The sequence below is a fragment of the Urocitellus parryii genome, chromosome 14 (assembly GCF_045843805.1).
Source record: "Urocitellus parryii isolate mUroPar1 chromosome 14, mUroPar1.hap1, whole genome shotgun sequence".
NCBI classification, from domain to species: domain Eukaryota; kingdom Metazoa; phylum Chordata; class Mammalia; order Rodentia; family Sciuridae; genus Urocitellus; species Urocitellus parryii.
The window spans coordinates 14240596-14247953 of NC_135544.1; the positions used below are offsets into that span (position 1 = coordinate 14240596).

Genomic DNA, 7358 nt, shown 5'->3' on the forward strand with positions numbered 1-7358 from the left:
TAATGACATTAGTCTACCACTACAGTATCATACAGAGTAGCTTGGTTGCTATAAAAATCCTTTGTGCTCTGTCTATGTACCTCTCCCTCCCCTAATCCTTAGAAACCACTAATTTTTTTGCCTTTTCTAGAGTGTCATACAGTTGAAATCATAGAGTATGCAGTATTTTCAGATTGGCCTCTTTCACTTAATAATATTCATTCAATATTCCTATATTTCTTTCCATGGCTTGACAACACATTTCCTTTTAGCTCTCAGTAAGATTCCATTGTCTAGATGTACCACAGTTTATTTATCCATTCACTTGCTGAAGGACATCTTGAATACTTCCAAGTTTGGACAATTGTGAACAAAGCTGCCACTAACATAAACATCAATGTGCAAGCTTTTGTGAGGACAAAGATTGGGTAAACATCAAAGGATGTGACTTCTAGATCAGATGACAAAGGGTATGCTTAGTTTTGTAAGAAACGCCAAACTGTCTTCCGAAGTGGTTGTTCCACCTGTCGTTCCATTAGCAGTTAGTGAGAGTTCTTATCTTCATCTTTGTCACCATTTGGAATTGTTAGTGTTTTGGATTTGAGCCATTGTAATATGTGTATAGTGGTAACTTATTGTTGCTTTTTTTTTTTTAATACCAGAGATTGAACCCAGGTCTATCTTGATGACTGCCATTCTGAATGGTGTAAGATGAAATCTCAGTGTAGTTTTGATTTGTATTTCCCTAACTGCTAATGATGTTGAACACTTTTTATGTATTTTTTGGCCATTTATTTTTCTTCCTTTGAGAAGTGTCTGTTTAGTTTATTTGTCCATTTATTAATTGGGTTATTTGATTTTTTATGTAAAGTTTTTTGAGCTCTTTATATATTCTAGATATTAATCCTCTGTCAGAAGAGGAGCTCGCAAATGTTTTCTTCCATTCTGTGGGTTCTCTCTTCTTATTCCAAATTATTTCCTTTGCCATGCAGAAGCTTTTTAACTTGATGCTGTCCCATTTATTAACTCTTGGCATTATTTCCTAAGTTTTAGTGCTCTTATGGATAAAGTCTTTACCTGGGCCTAAAAGCCAGAGTGTTGACCCTATGTTTCTTCTAGGAGTTGCATAGTTTCTGGTCTAATTCTGAGGTCTTTAATCCATTTTGAGTTGATTTTGGTGCAGGGTTAGAGGAAGAGTCTAGTTTCATTTTTCTACATATGGATAACCAGTTGTCCCAATACCATTTGTTAAAAAGGCTATTTTCCAACTTGTGTTTTGTCACTATTGTTAAGGATCAGATGACTGTATCTGTATCTTGTCTGTCTTCTATTCTGTACCATTGGTCTGTGTGTCTCTTTTTAGGCTAGTACCATGCAGTTTTTGTTAGTATAGTTCTATAGCATAATTTGAAGTCAGGTATTATGAATGCCTCCAGAATTGCTTTTGGGGTTTAAAATTGCTTTGGCTAGGGCTGGGGTTGTGGCTCAGTGGTACAGCATTTGTCTCACATGTGTGAGGAACTGGGTTCAATTCTTAGTACTGCATATAAATAAATGAATAAAATAAAGGTCCATCAACAACTAAAAAAAATTTTTAATTGCTCTGGCTATTCTGGGTCTTTTATTTTTCCAAATGAATTTTAGGACTATTTTTTCTAGTTTTGTGAAAAATGTCATTGGTATTTTGTGGAGATTGCATTGAATCTGTATATTGCTTTTGGTAGTATGACCATCTTAACAATATTAATTCTGCCTATCCATTAATATGGGAAGTCTTTCCATCTTCTGAGTTCTTCAATTTCTTTCTTCAATGAAGAAAGAAGTTTCTATAGTTTTCACTGTAGAGGTCTTTTACCTCCTTTGTTAGATTTACTCCTAGAACTTTTAGGCTATTGTGAATGGAATTGTTTTCCTGATTTCTTTCTCAGCAGATTTGTTGCTGGAAAGCGATTGATTTTAGTATGTTTATTTTGTAAACTGCTACTTTGCCAAAATTTATTTATTAGCTCTAGCAGTCTTTTAGTGGAGTTTTTTTTATTATCTTCTACGTATAGGATTATATCTTCTGCAAACAGTGATAGTTTGACTTCTTCCTCTATTATTTTTATCCCTTTCATTTCCTTCTCCTGCCATATTGATCTGGCTAGAATTTGTATCACTATATTAAATAGAAGTGGTAGAATGGACATCCTTGTCTTGGAATATTTTTTTTCTTTTGTGTTTCTTTTGTTGTTGCTGCTGCTGTTGTTTTTGTTGTTCTTTGTAGATATAAATGACAGTGGAGTATATTTTGACATACACACATGGAGTATAACATTCTAATTGAGATCCCATTATTTTCAGTTATATATAATTTGGAGTTGCACTGGTCATGTATTCATAAATGAAAATAGGAAAATTATGTCCAAATCATTCTGTCTTTCCTATTCCCATCTACCCTCCTTTCTCTTCATTCCCCTTTGTCTAATCCAATGAAATTCTATTCTTCCCTCCCCTCCCCTTATTGTATCTTAGCATCTGCATATCAGAGAGAATATTTGGCCTTCGTTTTTTGAGGATTGGTTTATTTCACTTAGCATAATAGTCTCCAGTTCCATTCATTTACTGGCATATGCTATAATTTCATTCTTCTTTATGGCTGAGTAATATTCCATTGTGTATATATACCATAGTTTCTTTATCCATTTATCTATTTTTTTAAAAAATAATTTTTAGTTGTAAATGGACCTTTATTTTATTTCTTTTTATGGGGTGCTGAGAATCAAACCCAGTGCCTCACACATGCTAGACAAGAGCTCTACCACTGAGCTACAACCCCAGCCCTTCCATTCATCTCTTGAAGGGCACGTAAGTTGGTTCCATAGTTTAGCTATTGTGAACTGAGATGCTATAAACATTGATGTGGCTGCATCACTATAATATGCTTATATTTTAAGTCCTTTGGGTATATAGTGAGGAGTGGGATAGCTGGGTCAAATGGTGATTCCATTCGAAGTTTTCTGAGGAATGCATACTGTTTTCCAGAGTGGTTGCACCAATTTGCAGTCCCACTAGGAATGTAAGAGTGTACATAATTCCTCACATCCTTACCAACATTTATTGTTACTTGTATTTTTGATAATTGCCATTATGACTGAAGTGAGAGGAATCTCAGTGTCGTTTTAATTTTCATTTCTCTAATTGCTAGAGATATTGAAGAGTTTTTCATATGTTTTTTTTTCAATTTTATTTTAATTAATTAATTTATTTGTTTAATAAATTTTTAATTTTTTTAATTAATTTTTTTAATTAATTAATTTATTTGTTCTAGTTTTTTTTTCATATATTTGTTGACCAATCATATCTCTTCTTCTGTGAAGTGCCTGTTCAGTTCTTTTGCCCATTTATTGATTGGGTTATTTTTTTCTTAGGTGTTAAATTTTTTGAGTTCTTCCTATGTCCTGAAGATTAATGCTCTATCTGAGGTGCAGGTGGCACAGACTTTCTCCCATTATGTTGGCTCTCTCTTCATGTTCTTGATGGTCTCCTGTGCTGTAAAGAGACTTTTTAGTTTGGCACCATTCCTTTTATTGATTTTTTATTTTACTTCTTGCACTTCAGGAGTCTCATTGAGGAATTCGGTTACTAAGCTGACCTGATGGAGAGCTGGACCTACTTTTTGTTCCGTCAGCATAGGGCCTCTGGTCTAATGCCTATGTCCTTGATCCACTTTGAGTTGAATTTTGTGTAAGGTGAGAGATAGGTGTTCAATGTCATTCTACTACATATGGATTTCCAATTTTCCTAGGACTATTTTTCAAAGAGGTTATCTTTTCTCCAACATATGTTTATGGATCCTTTGTCTAAGTACGAGATAACTGTATTTACATGGGTTTGTCTCTAGGTCTTCTATTCTATTCTGTTTGTCTTAATGTCTGTGTTTGTGCAAATACCATGCTGTTTTTGTTATTATGGCTCTTATTATAATTTAAGGTCTGGTTTTGTGAGGCCTCCTGCCTCACTTTTATCACTAAGCTAAGTATTGCTTTGGCTATTCAAGGCTTCTTTTTTTCCAGTGAAATTTATGACTGCTTTTTCTATTTCTATGAAGAACATCATTGGAATTTTAATAGGAATTTAATTAAACCTGTTTAGCACTTTTAGTAATATGGTCATTTTGACAATATTAAAAACATCCAAAAACTCTTTGTTTCATTGATTCTTTTTTTTTCCCAGTTCATTGATTTTAGCTCTGATCTTAATTACTTTCTTCCTTCTACTAGTTTTGGAATTGTTTTGTACTTTTTTTTCCAAAGGTCTTTAGATGGAACATTAGGTTTTTTATTTGGGATTTTTCTGATTTTCTTATGTAGGCACTCATAGCTATAACTGCCTTCATATTAAGAACATCCAAGAACATCCATCTTCTAAAGTCTTCTTCAATTTCTTTCTTTAGTGTTCTATAGTTTTCATTGAAAAAATATGCAACAATTCATGAATTTGCATGACATCCTTGCACAGGGCCCATGCTAATCTTCTCTGTATGGTCCAATTTTAGTATATGTACTGCTGAAGCCAGAACTGGAGTAATTTCTTTATTCCAAGATTTTAAAGAATATACTTTCCATTTTTCCCCATTTACTATGAGGTTGACTTTGAGTTTCTCATGCATAGCATTTCTGATGTTGAGGTAGCTTCCTTGTATAATTAGTTTCTTCAGTGTTATTTATCATGAATGGGTGCTGAATTTTGTCAAAGGCCTTCTCTGCATCTATTGAGATTACTAAGTGAGTTTGTCCTTAATTCCATTAATGTGATGAATTATATTTGTGAATATTAAACTATCCTTGGATATCTGGAATAAAACAAACTTGGTCATGATGACTATCTTCTTAATGTATTGTTGGGCACTATTTGCTAATTTTTAGTATTTTTTTCACCAAAGTTCATCAGGGATATTGGTCTGTAGTTTTATTCCCTTGATGTATCCTTATTTGGTTTTGGTATGAGTGTGATACTGGCTTTATAAAATGAATTTGGAAGTGTTCCATCTCTTTCTATTACATGGTATAATTTGAAGAGTATTGACATTAGTTCTGTCTTAAAGGTTTAGTAGAGATGATTACAACATGGCGGCAGGCGAAGAGAGATCAAGTCTCTGACCTCTTCAGCTGCGCGGGCATAGGGAGTCGTAAACCATCTAAATGCTGTTTGCTCAGGATCACTAGGCAATGCTGAGCTGATGTGGATCTGGGGCGAACAGTCTGGGCCTCTCAGAACACACACCAAGCCCGGATTGGCTGAATTCAAGCTCCCGTTCACCTGCATCTCGCAGACAAACCGCGGTGACTCAGCACTAAATGATCCCGCTGAAACAACTGGTCAGCCCTTCTGAACCTGCAGAGGTTAATACCAACTAAGCCTTCATAGGCAGTGGCCACAGGATAGAGACAGGGCTTGGGAGAGCCAGTCAGAACCCACCCGTTGCATTGGTCACCTGGCAAAGGGAACGAACTGTCGCCATTTGCATGGGATACCACAATGGCAGAGAACTGACGTCACCAGAATGCTGAGGAGGAGATAACTTCATTAAAACTGGTGGTGACAGGAGTAAACAGTAACTCAGCAGTCAAACAGAACAAGAAGTAACATGAGCAGCATGAAAAAGCAAGGAAGAAAAGGAGTACAAACAATGCAGGACAGCCTAATTATTCAGGAGAAACTAGAGGCATCAGAAAAATGGTCAAATAAAGAACTCAAGGAATACCTTAGATGGAATGGAACCTTAAAGAGGATAGCAAATTCAAACAGTGAAAGAACACATGGAAAATGAATTACATAAAAAGATAAAAGAAGCAAATGAGCATCTTTATCAGGAGATAGAGATTATTAAAAAAATTAAACAATAATTCTAGAAATTCAGGAAACTATAAACCAAATTAAAAACTCAAATGAGAGTATCACTAACAGAGTGGAGCAAGTAGAAGCCAGAACGTCAGATAATGAAGACAAAGTATATCATCTTGAAAAGAGTCTAGCCAACTCAGAAAGACTGGTAAAAAATCACGAGAAAAACATCCAAGAGATATGGGATAACATAAAAAAACAAACTTAAGAGTCATTGGGATAGAGGAAGGTATAGAGGTTCAAACCAAGGGAATGAGCAACCTGCTGAATGAAATAATTATAGAAAACTTTCCTGAAATAAAAAAGGAAAAGGATATACAAATTGTAGATGCATACAGGACACCGAGCATACAAGATCACAGTAGACCAACGCCAAGACACATTGTTATGAAGATATCCAATATACAGAACAAAGAGAAAATATTAAAAGCTACAAGAGAAAGGAGGCAGATTACATTCAGGGGTAAACCAAGAAGGTTAACAATGGATTTTTCATCACAGACACTGAAAGCGAGAAGATCCTGGAACAACGTATTTCAAACACTGAAAGACAATGGATGCCAACCAAGAATTTTGTATCCAGCAAAATTAAACTTCAGGTATGACAATGAAATAAAAATCTTTCATGATATACAAAAGTTAAAAGAATTTGCAGCCAGAAAACCAGCATTGCAAAGCATCTTGAGCAAAACACTACACGAGGAAGAAATGAAAAACAATAACCAAAACCAACAGTGGGAAGTACGTCAGTAAAGACAGAGGGCGGGGGAAAGATAATCATGGAGAAACAAACTAAATTTTTAAAAAAAGTTAAATAATCAAACATGGCTGGAAGTACTAACCATATATCAATAGTAACTCTAAACGTTAATGGCTTAAACTCTCCAATAAAGTGACATAGGCTGGTAACATGGGTTAAAAAAACAAATCCAACAATATGCTGCCTCCAGGAAACACATCTGATTGGAAAAGACATACACAGGCTGAAGGTGAAAGGTTGGGAAAAAATATACCACTCACACGGTCCTCATAAGCAAGCAGGGGTGGCCATCCTCATATCGAATAAAATCGACTTCAAGACTAAGTTAATCAAAAGGGATAAGGAAGGACATGACATACTGTTAAAAGGAACCATTCACCAACAAGACATAAAATTATCAATATTTATGCACCAAAAAATGGTGCTGCGACATTCATAAAACAAATTCTCCTCAAGTTCAAGAATCAAATAGACCAGCACACAATAATTATGGGTGACTTCAACACACCTCTCTCACCATTGGACAGTTCCTCCAAACAAAAGTTGAATAAAGAAACTATAGAACTCAATATCACAATCAATAACCTAGACTTAACTGACATATATAGAATATATCAACCATCGTCAAGTGGATATACTTTTTTCTCAGCAGCACATGGATCATTCTGAATGGAGAAAAATTGAAGGCATTCCCTCTAAAGTCTGGAACAAGACAGGGATGCCCTCTATCACC

At 35.1% G+C, this 7358-nt stretch overlaps 1 non-coding gene across 1 annotated transcript; it reads right to left on the reverse strand.

Annotated features, from left to right (window-relative positions):
* Positions 1-4434: 4434 nt before the first annotated feature.
* LOC113197133 (U6 spliceosomal RNA) lies at positions 4435-4540 on the reverse strand. The gene has a single exon (XR_003302653.1). It is a non-coding gene; the product is annotated as a U6 spliceosomal RNA (small nuclear RNA).
* Between the last annotated feature and the right edge of the window lie 2818 nt (positions 4541-7358).